Source organism: Bos indicus, chromosome 23 (assembly GCF_029378745.1).
Source record: "Bos indicus isolate NIAB-ARS_2022 breed Sahiwal x Tharparkar chromosome 23, NIAB-ARS_B.indTharparkar_mat_pri_1.0, whole genome shotgun sequence".
Taxonomy (NCBI): Eukaryota; Metazoa; Chordata; class Mammalia; order Artiodactyla; family Bovidae; genus Bos; species Bos indicus.
The window spans coordinates 33,353,206-33,371,346 of NC_091782.1; the positions used below are offsets into that span (position 1 = coordinate 33,353,206).

An 18,141-nucleotide genomic window follows, 5' to 3' on the forward strand; every position below is an offset into this window, starting at 1 on the left:
TGTACACAGTGGGCAATCAATAAATGTTTGTTAAGTGAATGAAAAATCCATCAACCAATGTTGATGGGGTTCTACTCTAAAAGTTTATCTACAATCTGGCAACTTCTTTCCACCTCCAGTGCTATCATCTTCTTTTAGCCACCAGCATCTCTGACTTGGACTATCACAGAAATCATTTAGCTTTACCTCTATTTTCAAAGCAGACATATTTTACTTCTGGACAATGCACTCTTCTTTAATGATTAAAGCAAAGTATACCAGATATTTTTGATCGGCCACAAGATAGGCTGTTCCAGTTAACATAAAGTTCATGCAAAGTCATGTGTAAATCAGCATTCCATTCCTCAGTATGTGAGGTAACATCCTTTTCCTTGTTAGGTATCAGGGCAATGCTTGTCTTGTAAAATGTGTTTAGAAGAATTTCCCCCTCTCTGATTTTTTGGATGAATCTGAGAAGGATTGGTCTTAATTTTTTGAATGTTTGGTAGAATTTATTAGTGAAGCTACTGGTCCTAGACATTTGTTTGTTGGGAGGTTTTTGATTACTGATTCAACTTCTTGCTAGTAATAGGGCTGTTCAGATTTTCTGTTTCATCAGTATTCAGTCCCAGTAGATTGTATGTTTCTGGGAATTTATTTCTTTCTATCTTGTCCAATTTGTTGATGTACTATTTTAAAGCAGGTACCAGAATCTGAATCTTTGTATTACTTTTGTATGAAAAGGTTTCTTTGCCAGCTGACTACGCAGCTTAGTTGGTTAGAGCATGGTGGTAATAACACCAAGGATGTAGGTTCAGTCCTCATATGGGCCACTGCAAGGCTTTTGTTACTTACTAACTGAATATTTCAAATCCTGAAAGATGATGCTGTGAAAGTGCTGCACTCAATATGCCAGCAAATTTGGAAAACTCAGCAGTGGCCACAGGACTGGAAAAGGTCAGTTTTCATTCCAATCCCAAAGAAAGGCAATGCCAAAGAATGCTCAAACTACTGCACAATTGTACTCATTTCACACGCTAGTAAAGTAATGCTCAAAATTCTCCAAGCCAGGCTTCAGCAATATGTGAACCATGAACTTTCAGATGTTCAAGCTGGTTTTAGAAAAGGCAGAGGAACCAGAGATCAAATTGCCAACATCCACTGGATCATGCAAAAAGCGAGAGAGTTCCAGAAAAACATCTATTTCTGCTTTATTGACTATGCCAAAGCCTTTGACTGTGTGGATCACAATAAACTGTGAACAATTCTGAAAGAGATGGGAATACCAGAGCACCTGACCTGCCTCTTGAGAAACCTATATGCAGGTCAGGAAGCAACAGTTAGAACTGGACATGGAACAACAGACTGATTCCAAATAGGAAAAGGAGTACGCCAAGGCTGTATATTGTCACCCTGCTTATTTAACTTATATGCAGAGTACATCATGAGAAACCCTGGGCTGGAAGAAGCACGAGCTGGAATCAAGATTGCCAGGAGAAGTATCAATAACCTTAGATATGCAGATGGCACCACCCTTATGGCAGAAAGTGAAGAGGAACTAAAAAGCCTCTTGATGAAAGTGAAAAGGGAGAGTGAAAAAGTTGACTTAAAGCTCAATATTAAGAAAACTAAGATCATGGCATCTGGTCCCATCACTTTATGGGAAATAGATGGGGAAACAGTGGAAACAGTGTCAGACTTTATTTTGGGGGGCTCCAAAATCACTGCAGATGGTGACTGCAGCCATGAAATTAAAAGACGCTTACTCCTTGGAAGGAAAGTTATGACCAACCTAGATAGCATATTCAAAAGCAGAGACATTACTTTGCCAACAAAGGTCTGTCTAGTCAAGGCTATGGTTTTTCCAGTGGCCATGTATGGATGTGAGAGTTGGACTGTAAAGAAAGCTGAGTGCCAAAGAATTGATGCTTTTGAACTGTGGTGTTGGAGAAGACTCTTGGGAGTCCCATGGACTGCAAGGAGATCCAACCAGTCCATTCTAAAGGAGATCAGCCCTGGGATTTCTTTGGAAGGAATGATGCTAGAGCTGAAACTCCAGTACTTTGGCCACCTCATGCAAAGAGTTGACTCATTGGAAAAGACTCTGATGCTGGGAGGGATTGGGGGCAGGAGGAAAAGGGGACGACAGAGGATGAGATGGCTGGATGGCATCACCGACTCGATGGACGTGAGTTTGAGTGAACTCTGGGAGTTGGTGATGGACAGGGAGGCCTGGTGTGCTGCAATTCATGGGGTCGAGAAGAGTTGGACATGACTGAGCGACTGAACTGAACTGAACTGAACTGATTAATTTTGCTGCAGTCACCTAACAAATTGGAGATAACTTCACAGACATCAACTTGGGAATGAATGTTGACTTCATTTGTTCTTCAGCAGTGACACTACCTTCCTTCTCCTCCACCCCTGCCCCCAGCAAACACAGTCCCAGCAAAAAATGAAATTTCAGCATTTCAAATTTGGCAAAGGGGCATTTTCACCATTCACTGCTTGAAATCCAAAGCCTATGTTCATTTAAGGAGGGAGCAGTGCTGGTAAGGCACTATCCCTTTGAAAGAGCTGATGACTGATATTTTCTGAGAGGGGACTTAGGGTAGACTTTCAGAGGGTCAGTGGGTTGACATATTCTGTGGAAGCATGGTTCTTCTGGAGAGACTCTTGTTGTTTGGTTGGCACTCAAAGGGATGTTTACTGAAGTAAGTGCATCCTGGCTGGCTCATTTCAGAAAGCAGGAGTTGACAGTGATTGGTTGTGCAAATGTTCACAAAACAATTATCATGGATAGATCAATTGGTTTAAATTCAGGTCTGGTGCCTACTTGTTACCATTGCTACAGAACAGTCTTTTCCTAAGTTTGTGATTAGTATGTGTTCTCAACATTTTGTTTTGGCATAAAGCAAACATTATTTGTTTGTTTAACTATCCAAGTAATGAAAAATAGTGGACTTTCTGGTGGCTCAGATGGTAAAGCATCTGCCTACAATGTGGGAGACCCGGGTTCGATCCCTGGGTTGGGAAGATCTTCTGGAGAAGGAAATGGCAACCCATTCCAGTATTCCATGGACGGAGGAGCCTGGTAGGCTACAGTCCATGGGGTTGCAAACAGTTGGACACGACTGAGTGACTTCAATCTCAATGTATAATAAAAATACTGATTTTATTATTGAGGACCTTTCATTGATTTAAGCCTTGAGGGAATTATACTACATGAAATAAGTGAGACAGGAAAAGACAAATCCCGAATGTTTTATTTACATTTGGAATCCAAAAAACAAAATAAATCAAAATTGAGTTCATAGACACAGAGAACAGATTGGTGATTGAGAGGGGAATGGAGGATGGGTTAAAGGAATAAAAGAGGTCAGAAGGTACAAATTTCCAGTTATAAAAGAAATGTTATGGAGATGTAAGGTACACCATGGTAGTATAGTTATTAACAATAATACTGTATTGAATATTTGGAAGTTGTTAAGAGAGTAGACCCTAAAAGTTTTCATCACAAGAAAAAAAATATATATAAGATGTATATAAGACGGATGTTAACTAGACTTACTGTATTTCATTAGTTTTTCCAAGAAGCATTATAAGGATTTGTTTTTTCTCTTTAAAGCTTGCTCTCCAATCTCAAGGGTGTAAAATTATTCATAATGTTCCAGGGACTACAAAGTCTAATTAATTTCCAGGTCTCCTACATTGCAGGAGGATTCTTTACCATCTGAGCCACCAGGGAAGCCTAATCAATTTTTAAATTTTATTTATTTATTTTAATTGAAGGCTAATTACTTTACAATATTGTAGTGGTTTTTGCCATACATTGACATGAATCAGCCATGGGTGTACATGTGTCCCCCGTCCTGAACTCCCTCCCCATCCCATCTTCAGGGTTGTCCCAGTGCCCTGCTTCATACTTCGAACTTATACTGATAATCTATTTCACATACGGTAATATACATGCTTCAATGCTCTTCTCTCAAATCATCCCACCCTCCCCTTCTCCCACAGAGTCCAAAAATCTGTTCTTTTTATCTGTGTCTCTTTTGCTGTCTCACATATAGGGTCATCGTTACCATCTTTCTAAATTCCATACACACCGAGGAAACCAGAACTGAAAGAGACACATGTACTCCAATGTTCATTGCAGCACCGTTTACAATAGCTAGGATACGGAAACAACCTAGATGTCCATCGGCAGACGAATGGATAAGAAAGCTGTGGTACATATACACAATAGAATATTACTTAGCTATTAAAAAGAAAGCGTTTGAATCAGTTCTAATGATGTGGATGAAACTGGAGCCTATTATACAGAGTGAAGTAAGTCAGAAAGAAAAACACCAATACAGTATATTAACACATATATATGGAATTTAGAAAGCCTAATTAATTTTAACCCAGTAATATTTGACTTGTAGGTACTAGTGCTCACCATCGGGATGGCCGAGTGGTTAAGGCGTTGGACTTAAGATCCAATAGACATCTGTCTGCGTGGGTTCGAACCCCACTCCCGGTAGAATTGGTTTTGTTGATGCCTAGTCATGTCCAGTTCTTTTGCGACTCTGGAAACTGTTGCCTGCCAGGCTCCTCTGTCTATGGGATTTCCCAGTCGAGAGTTCTGGCGTGAGTAGCCACTCCTTCTGTAGGGGATCTTCCTGACTCAGGGATCCAGTTACTTTAGCAAGTATCTTATCTGGAAATGATAGTTTCTTGTGCAGACTTGGATAATAGTCCAGCATATAGTTGACTCTGAACTCTTTTTATCCAATCTGACAGGCTCTGTCTATAATTGGTGGATTTAGGGAATTTAGATATAATGTAAATGATATACTTGTATTTTTTAAAAAATCCACTGTCTTATTAGTTTCTTTCTATGTTCTCCTTTCTTTTATCTCTTTTTTTGTGTCTTTGAAATATGTGAAAATCTTATATGATTTGATTATATCTAGAGTGTTGCCTTATCATTTGTATGACTTAAATAGTGTTTTCCCTACGGTTTTCTATATACAACTACAATCATTCAAAATCTACCTTCAAATTGTACTTTGCTGCTTCCTTTACAATGTAAGAAGCTTGCAGTAATATACTTCTTCCTATATTGTGTGTCATTGCTGCCACAGAGTTTGTTTTCATGTATGCTATTATTGTACAATATGCCACTACTATTTTTGTCTAATGCAGTCAGTCATTTTTAGAGTGATTAAAATTGGGGAAAATATTGCTTATATGTACCTCTATTGTATCCATTTTTGTGTATATTCATTGCTTTGTATTCTCTCTTCCTGAGACCACCTTATAACATTTCCTGTTTTGCAGGTCTGATAGAAATGCACTTCAGTTTTTGTTTGTCAGGAAGGACTTTTATTTCCTATTCAGCTTTGGGAAATATTTTTTGCTTGGTGGAGAATTCTGAGTTTACAGATTTTTTAAAAAGTAGCCTCTCATCACTTTCAAATGCTATTCCATTATCTTCTGGCATACCTAATTTCTGATGAAAAGTCTACCGTTTCAGATAGATAGAGAATTAGATAGCTTGGAATTCTCTGACCTTGGAGCTGAGGTTTGATGTACAGGTTCCTCCACTATCAGAAAGCAGAGCATTCCTATAAAACATTTCACAAGCTGAATTGGCATAAAGTGAAGAAACAATTATCTTAGGACACTTCTTACATATGAATGTACAAAGTTAGTGGAGATACAGCACAGATGCTCACAGACACTGTCCAAGCTGTGGCGGCCCGAAGCTGAGATGCACAGTATAGTACCTGGGGGAGGAGCTTGGCGGCCCCACCCTTGCTGCTCCTGATGCGCTCAGCCTCTACAATGGCTCCCTGCAAAACTTGCTGCTGTTCAGTCGCTCAGTCGTGTCCGACTCTTTGCGACCCATGGACTGCAGCATACTAGGCTTCCCTGTCCTTAACCATCTCCAAGGAGCTTGCTCAAACTCATGTCCATTGAGTCGATGAGGCCATGCATCCATCTCATCCTCTGTTGTCCCCTTCTCCTCCCGCCTTCAATTTTCCCCAGTATCAGGGTCTTTTCTAATGAATCAGCTCTTCTCATCAAATGGCCAAAGTATTGGAGCTTCAGCTTCAGCATCAGTCCTTCCAATGAATATTCTGGACTGATTTCCTTTAGGATGGACTGGTTGGATCTCCTTGCAGTCCAAGGGACTCTCAAGAGTCTTCTCCAACACCACAGTTCAAAAGCATAGATTCTTCTGCACTCAGCTTTCTTTATGGTCCAACTCTCACATCCATACAAGACTACTGGCAAAACCATAGCTTTGACTATAAGGACTTTTGTGGGCAGAGTAGTGTCTCTGTTTTTTAACAAGCTGTCTAGCAAAACAAGTACTAAAGCAGGTCTTTCCTAAAAATGAAGTGGCAGCAAAGTGAACTTTAGAAAAGTGAGAGATACCTGTATTTCCTTATCTTGGGAAAAAATACTCGATCATTAACTCTCCCAATATTTTTTCTGCTCTTTCCTCTCTTCTCACCTTCTGGGATTCTCATTACAAATGTATTAATCAGTAACTCTTAAAAGTGCTTCTTATTATTTTTTTTCCTTTATGTTTCAGCTTGGGTAGTTTCTAGGCCTTCAGGTTGATCATTTCTTTTCTCATCCCTATAGAGTCTACTAGTTAGTCTATCAAAGACATCCTGTGTCTCTTTGTGTGTGTGTGTGTTTGAATTTAGCATATTTATTTGACTCTTAGTTTCCAAAAATTTACTGAAATTTGCCACCTGTTTATGTGTTGGGATAATGCGGGGACCTACTATGTTCCTTTGGCTTCTGAAATGGGAGCGAGGGACTAATCTCATTGTAAGCTTTGGGATCTGAGGCTATTTCCAGAAAAATAATGTCAGCATTGAGTTAAACTATAGGACACTCGGTGTTGCAAAATTGCTTGGCTGGGGAGGAGCTTCCACATATTTACTGGCCAGAAGTGTCTGAAGTAAAGTGTTCTGTGTGAGTACTGAAGAAGACATACAGGAGGAAAAACAGTGCTGTTTTTTTTTTTTTTCTCTAATGCACGTGTCAGCTCCAAATTCACCCTTTTAGATTTTTTTTTTTTTGCAGAGGGATCTGGGCCTTTTAAACTTCTATTTTCTTGTGCCAGGTGGCACTGAAATTTTGTCAGTAGAGGGTGCAGGAGAGACACAATAAGAGGAAAGAGTTTAGCTTTCTGGTTCTAAGAGTTCGTGCAGCCATCAGCATCTTCAGTGTACAGCTCCATTCTACTGACTTCCACAGTTGTACAGAAAAGAAATTAGGTATTCACTGATCCATTCACAAATATTTATTGACCATCATGTGTGGTAAATATCCTAGGATGCCAGAAAGAATTAAGACTGGTTGTGGGAATTATACACACACACAAAAAGAAAAAGCAGTGGTTTCTAGTAACTGCTGGAGCTCTCATTGTAAACTCGCATATGGTAACCTCAAAGATGAAAGCCAAAATATCTGAAGATTGCAAAGTAAATCGCTGATAATCTCGTCACATATGAGAGGGGCATTGTCATCCAATGAAAATCTGAATTGTTTGGTGTCCAAATAGTAATTTATAGTGCTTCAGTCATACCTCGTGTGAAATGATTTTTCATGCAACTTTTTACATAGTTCACTCAGTCTTTACTTCTCTTCTTATGAAACTTCCAGTGCCTGCCATCTTCAGAAACCACATAGATGAAGTAAACATGAGACTCTTAGTTTCCCACATCATTCAGCAATTGGACAACATAGGCTTGATCAAGGTTAATTCCCCAGACTGTGTTCAACAAAATGAAGGCTAACACTTTTCACAAGGATAAAGCCTATGAAGAGAGCTCTGCCAAATTTCATTTCAGGATCTTTTACTTATGAAACAAGCTTTTTAGCCCTCTTCGATAGAGAAAAAGAAAAACAGATAAATATATTGTGAGAAAGTTTCCATTTTCACGCACTAGAAATTGCCTCTAGAGAATAATACACATTTTTTTGAAGTGAAAATCAAATAGAAATTCTTGGGAATATGACACTGCTGTGGAGCCTGCTCAAAAGAACCACTTCCCTGGCAAATTGATCACACTTTACTGATGTTACTACATCAATAACCATAGGACGATGTGAGAGGTAATAATATCACATAATGAGTAAGTTTAATTTTTCTAGTAGTCATATTTTAAGAAGTAGAAATAAACAATTGGAATTAATTTTAATGTTTTAACTCCAAATATTATCATTCTGACATGCAATCAATAAAAATTAATGAGATTGCACGATTTTTCTTTTAAAAATAGACTGAATTTAGAAGCATGTGTTAATGTCTATTGTTTTGGACAGGGCATCTTAACCCTAACCCAACATTCTGGGGAAAAGGAAATAATACTTCACAGTATTATCTCTGTAGTTTTTTTTTTTTTTTTTTTTGAGGAGGGGAAGAACTTCCCCGAAATTTTTGGAAAAGAACCTGTTATCTCCTTTAGGTCCAAGAGTGATCTGATGAATATATCAAATGTGTTTTTGTTTATTTGAAAGGGAAGTTGAAACGGACTTCCTTTTACAACAAGCCACCACCACAACCAAAAAAAAAAAAAAAAAACAAAACAGTCCAAAAATCTTGAGAATAGAAAAGTTGGTTACCTTGGCTGGTTAAAGCCTCGTGGAATAATATGAAACGCTCTATTTTAATATAGACGCTCTATTTTCCCCTTCTACCGTGGAAGTTCCCTGTCGTTACTAGTTGGAAAAAGAGGATAATAAAATACAACATTAGTTTGCTAAAAATTCATGAGCTGCATCCTAGAATCACTATAGAATCTCCGAGGGTTGAAATCTAGAAAACTGGGCATAATACTCCCTCCTAGCGATTCTCCTCCGCCAAGTTTTGAGAAGCGTTTACATCAGGAAGTTCCAGATTCTTTGGGCCATTGTATAAGAGTTGACTCATTGGAAAAGACTCTGATGCTGGGAGGGATTGAGGGCAGGAGGAGTAGGGGACGACAGAGGATGAGATGGCTGGATGGCATCACTGACTCTATGGACATGAGTCTGAGTGAACTCCGGGAGTTGGTGATGGACAGGGAGGCCTGGCGTGCTGCGATTCATGGAGTCGCAAAGAGTCGGACACGACTGAGCGACTGAACTGACTGACTGATCCTCCCCATTCTGCCCCCACTCCAGCCTTTTAACTGGGTAACAGCCCAACAGATCATATATCAAACGAGGAGTAGACGCGTGGCAGGTTCATTCTTTTAATTGCCAGCACCGCTTAGAACGCACAATGTACGGAGCCAATCAACTTCCGTAAAATGTGAAGAAAAGTGTTAGTCGCTCAGTTGTATCCGATCCTTTGCGACCCCATGGGCTGTATCCAGCCAGGCTCCTCTGTCCATGGGATTTCCCAGGCACGAATACTGGAGTGGGCAGCCTTTCCCTTCATCCAGGGAATCTTCTTGACCCAGGGATTGAACGTGGATCTCTCACATTGCAGGCAGATTCCTTACCGTCTGAGCTACAGTACATAAGTACTACCAAATGAAATTTTGCATGTTTTTGTTCCTTTCTATCTTCACCTTGATTTCCTTCCCAGACGCCTCCACTTTGCTCCAAGAGTCTAAAGTCACGCCCAGGAACACCTGGAAAGGAGATCAAGCTGTTGAAAGAGACACCACCCCCAAACTGCTACTTTCCTTGACTCGTTCGACATCCTTGCCCTCTTCCTGTCGGTTTAATTTCTGCCTCGGATTCCTTACAACTCTGAATAGTCTCTTAGTTTGATGGTGAGGCTGTAGCGCTCTTCTGTTTGAGATCCGGGGCTGGGCGGAGAGATACGAGTCTGAATAGCTTTCTCAGGTGTCAGGGCGTATCTTCGCCAAGATCGCTGAATTGAGGGGGACGCTATGATTTCATCTGTCCATAGAAGCATATTTCCAGATTCAATTTCTCCAGTCGATGTCCTTTATTTTCCCTCTATGACCCATGCTCCGAGACAGAAATTGTGCAGGGAAGAGCTTAAAGAGGGAGAACCCTGCCCAATGGGGGACAATTAATGAAGAAAATGTTGGTCATATTTTTCTTTTCTTTCTTGCTTCTTTGATTTTTAAAAATTAAGATATACTTTATATACTGTAAGATTCACACAAAAGTGCACAATTCAGTGTTTTTGAGTATATTCCCAGAGTTATGCAACCTTCATCATTATCATATTTCACATTTCCATCACACAAAAATCAACTCTGTACGCTTTCCCCAGTTCTTGGCAACTACTGTCTCTGGATTTGCCTATTCTGGACATCTCATATAAACGGAATCATACAACATATGGCTTTTTGTGTCTGACTTCTTTCACTTAGCATGTATCTTCAAGGTTCCTTCATGTGTAACATGTATCAGAAATTCATTTCTTTTTATGGTCAAATAATATTCCATATTTAATTTTTGAAGTTGTCTTTCCAAAGACCTTTCTGTCAACTCCCCTTCTCAGTATCATTGAAAGGAACGAGATAAAGGGGACGTTTTAGAAGACAGATACTTTAAGCATCCACCCAGACTTTAAGCATCCATTCAGACTTAAAGAAAAGCCGAAATTGCTCTGTGTGGCAGGTACCACGGATGGTTAAAAACCAGATCAGATGATTTACTTCGAAGAATTTTAAGAACTTAGAAATAATTTTTTTGTTTGTAAAGAGTACAAAGAATTTTTTTCCCTTCCTCCTAAAAATATAGGGGTACCGAGCCAGCCAGGAGTCGAACCTAGAATCTTCTGATCCGTAGTCAGACGCGTTATCCATTGCGCCACTGGCCCCCTTTCGTGTCGATGTTTTCTATTAGTCTTTGTTCACTGGAATGGGTGAGAAAATAGTTGTTTGACAATGAAGACGGAAATCAGTTAGACAGGAAGGAGGTGTGTATTCTGGTAAAGCTGATGGGTTATATTCAGGGTCATTTTGCATGCTACATTCACTTAAAATATTTATAATTATGAAAGAACTTTCTGCTTTGGAGCATCATGTATGTGACAGAACGACAGTGGTTAGCGCCTGCCGGCACTCCAACCTCATTTACGTACATGCTTGTTTCTATTGTTTCTACTTGTGAACGCTTCATTAATTTCTGCAGTCGTTCATCTGTTCATTCCTCAAACCATTTCATTTTTCTTTAGGACTTAGATACTGATGCTGTGTATGGATCAATTATTAATGACCCGTTGAATTTTCAATTTTGATACACTGAAAGTGGAATAAAACTCATCCTTGAGGTATTAATCATATGTTTTCAATCTCACTCTCCAAATAGCCAAAACTCTTTCCAGAGGAAATAATTTCAGACACTGCATCAGAGAAGACATTCTGAAATACCTACCTTCTCAAATTAGGCGAAATGAAGGTAATAATTCAATAAAGGTAAACTCTTTAAGAACTAAGTTCACATAGGAACTTAGACGTTCAAAGTTAATATAATTATAAAATTTAAAACTATCAGTCATCATTACACAAATTGGCTAGCAATGTTTAAGGGCTCAAAGTAGGCGAAACAGGCATATGGAAATAAGTGTTTATAAGCGAGGGTAGTCCTTTGAGCGAGAAGTGCAATGGTTTGGGTCTGAGTGCAGCCACGGTGCCCACAACTTTTATCCGTACTCTTCCTTGGTTAGATTTATTGCCTTGGCCCAGGCTGTGTATCTTCTTTGCCTCAGCTTCCTCATTTCTACAGTTTTAAAGAGCGCGCGCGCGCGCACACACACACACACACACACACACACACACACCCCCCACAAGGATATTTATGACCCTAGATCTTTATAGTTCCTGCCAGCCCGTTCCATGGTTGGCTGGTTTCTTATAAATACCAGAGAACGCTTTAAGGAAGCTACCTGCATTTCTGTTATCAGAGCGTGGAATTTTATTACAGGTTTTTAAAAACAAAATTTGAAGCAGAGATTCACAGCGAAAAACAAATCGCCTCGCGATTAGAACAGAAAGCTACTGAATAGCGCTGTGAGCAGGATTTGAACCTGCGCGGGGAGACCCCATTGGATTTCGAGTCCAACGCCTTAACCACTCGGCCATCACAGCTCTGCTTCTTTTGTTTATTTGGACATTAAAATACACATCGTTATAGGGCCCTGATTTACAATCCTGCCTACCAATTTTGGCTGCTCTTGCTTATTTGGTATGTTTACTTTAAGTATTCATCAGATCTGTCTGCTCAGCGTCATCCAACTTGTCCCCATCCTGCCAGGCTCCATGCTGCGAAGTCTCACCTCTGAGAGAGGTCAATATTCCAGCATCACAAGAATCCTTGATTTTCTAAAAGTTTCTACGGTTTTCATGGATTGCCTGGTTTTGCTTCATACTTGGCACGAAATGAAGTCGTATTAAGGGTGCCTACGATCCTATTCATTTCTGTTTTCCACAGACAAATACACTATGCTTTGAGGCTACAAGGACAACTGGGCAGGATCTACCAATATTTCAAATGCATATACTCTTTGCTACAGCATTTCCACAAATGTAAGAGATAGACTTGAACACATGAGAGTTATATTGTGTTCAAACTCACTCTCTGAAGCATTCATTGAAATAGTAGGATTGAAAAAACTTAATTAGTCAGAATTACTTAATTAAATAATGGCACAACTACACAGTAGAATGCAATGCATATTTAAGACAGAATGATAAAGACTACTATATACATACATATAAAATGAAAGGTTCAGAGCAATCTCTGTAGAATTCTACTTTTGGTGGTATATTCATGTTAGATTGAATACACATTGTACAAAAAAACCAAAAAACTCTCAAGGATAATCAGTAAACTCATGGCAAAAGTTCCCAGTTGAGGGGCTGGAGACTAAGGAGGTGGCACTCTTTGAAAGCAGGAGGGAGAAATTTACTGCATATCCCTTTAGACTTTAGATGTTATCTATTAAAAAATCAAATAAAAGCTCAAGAAAACATTATAAATGAGGAAGTAAGGGAGAAAAATTTTTCTAACCAGAATTCTCCTCTGGAATAGAGCTTCCTTTCTGGAACTCAGCAATAGTCAGCATTCTGAAGGAGGCCTCACTTAGAGCCTCAGAAGAAGCAAATCACACAGATGAGATTTGAAGTCACTCAGGAAGCCTGAGGCAGAAAGGCAAAAGGGTTTTGGAATGCTGTCCAAGCTTAGACCTGGACACACAGGCCACGGGAGACATGGGGGTCTCTGGGAGAATCACGTGATTCAAGATCAGATGGTTCTGGAATGTTCTTCAGACACTGAATTGAATCTTCTGTTTGTGAGCAACCAGGACCAGCTCAGTAGGTCAGACTCACCCTGACTTCAAGGTCCTTGATTTATTCTAGGATGTTCTCTCCACAGTGTAATCTCAGTGGCCTATTTTGTCCAAAATTGCAGAATTTAAATAGCTAAAACTTCCTCCTTTGGGTCTAGGAATACAATTTTTAACAGTTGTCTTTGTATGTGTTTTGTTGCTTTGTTTTTGCAGAGAAAGTAGCATGTCTTTCTTTTTATTATCTGTCTTGGCCAGAGTGTAGTTCTGTTTACAGTGGACAGTTTCCCAGGAGTTGTTTTCATGAGAAATTCTTTCCAGTTTCCTGTCCCCAGTTTTGCCACTTAGCCAGTTCACAGTTCTGGTGGTTTCATAGAACTTCCAACAAAGCGCGTTGGAGAATTCAATAACCTTGGGATAAAGATGTAAAATCCACTCACAAGTTAAAAGTTCTTTTGAAATGTGTTTTTTTTTTTTTTTCCTCACCTAGATTTTGATCGTCTTCCTAGTACTTCTACTCTACTAACAAATTTGGGAGAACCAAAGAGGGAGGGAGAACAGGAAAAGGAAGCTGTTTAAAATAACCCCATCCCAAAGCAGTCCCACAGGCAGGTCTGGCTCAGTTTCGTGTGTGTGTGTGTGGGGGGGGGGGGGGGGGCGGGGACGGGAAGGGTGGTCACTGCTCCTTTCCCTGGGTCCTGGTGCACACAAGGTTTTGCTTGTGTGTCTCTGGCGGGTATGGGATTTGATTTTAAACATGACTGCACCCCCTCCTACCATCTTGCTGCGGCTTCTCCTTTGCCCTTGGATATGGAGTAACTTTTTTTGGTGGGTTCCAACATTCAGAGGATGAGATGGTTGCATGGAATCACCGATTCAATGGACATGAGTTTGAGCAAACTCTGGGAGATAGGGAAGGACAGGGAAGCCTGGCATGCTGCAGTCCATGAGGTCACAAAGAATTGGACACAACTGAACGACTGAACAACAACAAAAGCAGTCACTGTTCATCCCTTCCTCCCTGTCTCCTCCTTGGGAGTTTAACTTTCATCAGAGTTCTGAATGGTTTCTCAGACTCTCTGTGCCACTGTAAGGCTTCCATACTCTTCTATACATCAACATTCCCCCCAGGAGATGTTCTTTTTCTTTCCTCCTGGATGTACACCTGTGGGTTTGGAGCTGTAAAAGGCCAAATGAGTGTGTATGGATACTATCCATTGTGGAAAAAAAGTTGGTGGAGAAAATGCTGGTAACTTATTATCATGTTTTAAAGCTTCTTTGATTTTAAAATATGTCCAACCTTCTTTCTCAGTCAACTTTCTCAATTTTAGGAAGAAGTGGGAGGTAAAAAAATGCTGGAGTCCAACTCCAGCAACCAGGGATTCAACCTGAAGAGGTGAACGGTGTCGGTGAGAGAAATGAGGCAGCCTCTCAGTTTTTTTGGACTGCCTGTTTATTTCAAGTTTAAGATTCTCTTTTATACATTTACAAAAACATTAGGCCAGAGGTTTGACATTTTCAGTTCCCCCTCTCCCAGATTTATTATCTCCATAAATCATTGTTGCTCTTCAAACAGAGTTCCTGCTTCAGTGATTCTCTCAGAATCAGCCTTATCATCTATTATCTACTTCCTGTAAAGTGTCCTATAGTTAACTTGTGATTACACAGTAACCCGTGCTACATTCTTCAGTTTACTACTTATCTTCCTAAATCCTGTTTGCCCTTAACATCCTGAGCTCACTATCCCTTAAAAAGGCTTCTAGCTATAGTGTCTCTAAAATTCCTAACTTCTATAAGCTATAGTAAAATATGCTAACTTTACAACATTCCTTAAATCTTTAACTTCTAACTGTTTTAATTATTTCTAAGCCCTAAATTCAGTAAACTCCTTTGCCAGAAACATTCTCCTCACAAATAGGCTTCAAATAGCAATCCCTCCCATGGCCTCAAGCTACGGCCTATGTGCTCATCCTGGAACACTCTTTTGTAAAAGTCCTTGAACAAATGTCAATGATTAACTTTATGACTTATTCTCTGAGCACAGCTGCAGAAGGCTTTGTGCCTTCTCATGCTCCTCTCAAGAACAATAAGCACCTTAATATTCCTTTTCAGTCAACTCAGCCAAGGAGAGGAAAAGACAAGTCAGAATTACAAGGCCTAACTCCTTAATCCCGGGTCCGTGCCTGCGGAATGAGGAGAGGGGGCTGAGGGCCGTGCCTCCATTTTGTCAGTAATGCCTAACGTGGCTCCCGACAAAAAAATCTTAGAAAATAACTCCTCTGATGTCTCTGAAGACTCAAACTCAACTGACAGGACTGTATGATGGGGCAGCAGTTCCAGATGTGAAAAATCAGTTCAGGATAATTTTCATTCAAATGTCTTAACAACTGGTTTCAGCATCACCTATTGACCACTGGCCTCCTTGCACAGATGGTCAATATTTTCCGTGAATAAACATAGTTGAGGGTAGAAAAGGAAATGGAGGTTTTGGGGATTGCTGTAGACTGAATGTGCTTACCCCCACTGCCCCCGATATGTTGAAACCTAATCCCCAATGTGATGGTTTTGGGAGGCAGGTGCTTTAGGTCATTAAGTCATTCATGAGTAGAATTAGGTCCTTCTAAAAGAGATGGTAGAGAACTTCTTCACCCTTTTCTGCATCTGAGGATATAGTGAGAAGACAGCTGTCTGTGGGACAGGCAGCCAGGAAGCAAAGTGTCACCAGAGTGAGAATCAACACTGGCCTCCATAAATGTGAGAAATAAATGCTTGTCTTTTAAGCCACTTGGTCTATTGTATTTTTGTTACTTAATCCATATGGACTAAAACTGGGATAAAGACACAAGTGAGGCTCACAAGACTGAGCCAGTACTGGAAACGTAAACCCATTCATTTGTGATCAGTTTGCACAATATAAATTTGCCTAAAATATTCATGTAAAACAACAATAATCAGCTTTCAACTTTAGAACACATGGTAAGGTGGTGACGGTCTCTGTAGACTAATTTATAACATATGATTGAAGAGTTGATATACCCCTGAGGTAAGGTAGGTAAGCTGTACAGTTAATTCAGCCAGCTGAAAGCTCAGTTGCTTCTGATGGTCTTTCTGACTGAATATAGAGAAAATGGCACAAAACGTATCAGTAGCTGCATACCAGGTGGCAGGAAATGTGTACGTTTTCTCCACTAGTGAAAGGACATCTGTGCTAACAGATGCAACTGACATAATCACTTAACCAGATTTACAATAACTAACTCTCATTCTCTGTAACAGATTTATCTTCTATACTCGAGTAAATGAATTGAATAGAAATTTGGTGAATCTGTGACCCTGTACCTTTCAAGCTCTTGATGTTGGCACTAATCTCAGCTATCCCTCCAGGAATATCAGTTTTGTGTTTGGTTTAATTATTTTCATAGAGAAAATTCTGGTGGCGTCTAATTGGCCTTTTATTCCATAATAGCCGTCACTCCATCAGTCATGGAAATGACATAGAGATTCTGTCTGGAATTGGGAAAGTAATCACAGGGTGGACTCAGAGACCCACTATGCCCACAGTGAAACGGATCAGAGGCAAAAAAACAAACAAACAAAAAAAACCTTCGTAGGTTGTCTGATCATGAATACGTACTTTGCCCGATGGACAGCAGTGATATCTTGTATCTCTAGCAGTTGATGCCAGTTCAGAGCCATTGTCTAGTAACCTCTGAAAAGTCTATTTCCCTTTCCCTAATGCACAATCGCTTTCGTACACGAGCACAGATCCCTTTAGGAAAAGCTGGGAGGAAGAATAACAATATAAACATTTGGCAGTGTGCCAATGGTCTTTGTCAGGGGAAACTGGATTTCTCTTCAATTAGAACTGGTTTAAGTTGGGGGACTTTCCTGCTACAGATCAGGTCCAAGATCAAGGTGCCTTCAGAGTCAGTTCCTGGTGAAGCCTCTTTTCGTAGAAATCCCAATTCCAAAGAGAGCAACTGTTTCCGTGGAGCGGGCTCATCTCCGTCCTCTGATTTTGTCTGAGGGACTCGAGCTCGCAGGCCGGGTGGGAACCCAGCCAAAGAGATAAGGGGGAACTCTACGGCGTGTGCACAGCGAAACCAGGTATCACCACGGGACTCGGGATAATTTCTTTCAAACAAACAGCAAGTGCAAAGACTTGTGGGCTGTGTTATTTTTTACATATAAGAAAGTTGAAATCTCTTAAATCAAGTAGCGGTGTCTAACAGGTTAGGAAAATGTTTCCGCCCGGTTTCGAACCGGGGACCTTTCGCGTGTGAGGCGAACGTGATAACCACTACACTACGGAAACAACTGACGGCTTTTTCTCCAGCCGTTACATAACTGAGTAGGCTGCCTGTAGGGCCCAGGTTTGTTCGTGCCTGTGAAGTAATGTTTACGGTTGCAGGGCATTTCCCTACTTTTTTCTGTTTATGAAAACAAACAAACAAACAAAACCCAACTCCTTTCTTAAATTAACCCCAATTCTTAAATAAATTCCAGGAGTGGAAAGCTAAGGCAACATCCTGGAGATTTTTTTTTTTTCTTTTTTCGTGTATTAAGGATATCCGTTGAAACTACCGCAAAATTGCACTCATTGGTCTTTCCTGGTGGCACAGATGGTAAGTTTCTGCCTGCAATGCGGGACACCCAGGTTCTATCCCTGGGTCAGGAAGATCCCCTGGAGAAGGAAATGGCAACTCACTCCAGTACTCTTGCCTGGAAAACCCCATGGATGAAGGAGCCTGGTAGCTACAGTCCATGGGGTCACAAAGAATCGGAAACGACTGAACAACTTCAGTTCACTTCTTCACTTAACACTCTAGCAAAGTAATGCTCAAAATTCTCCAAGCCAGGCTTCACAGTACGTGAACTGAGAACTTCCA

General features: G+C 40.3%; 4 non-coding genes across 4 annotated transcripts; 1 reads left to right on the forward strand and 3 right to left on the reverse strand.

Moving 5' to 3' along the window:
- Positions 1 to 4,424: 4,424 nt before the first annotated feature.
- TRNAL-UAA (transfer RNA leucine (anticodon UAA)) lies at positions 4,425 to 4,507 on the forward strand. Its single transcript has one exon. It is a non-coding gene; the product is annotated as a tRNA-Leu (tRNA).
- Positions 4,508 to 10,710: 6,203 nt separating this feature from the next.
- Positions 10,711 to 10,783, reverse strand: TRNAR-ACG (transfer RNA arginine (anticodon ACG)). The gene has a single exon. It is a non-coding gene; the product is annotated as a tRNA-Arg (tRNA).
- A 1,188-nt stretch (positions 10,784 to 11,971) lies between these two features.
- TRNAS-CGA (transfer RNA serine (anticodon CGA)) lies at positions 11,972 to 12,053 on the reverse strand. Its single transcript has one exon. It is a non-coding gene; the product is annotated as a tRNA-Ser (tRNA).
- Positions 12,054 to 17,494: 5,441 nt separating this feature from the next.
- On the reverse strand, positions 17,495 to 17,567 carry TRNAV-CAC (transfer RNA valine (anticodon CAC)). Its single transcript has one exon. It is a non-coding gene; the product is annotated as a tRNA-Val (tRNA).
- Positions 17,568 to 18,141: the final 574 nt, after the last annotated feature.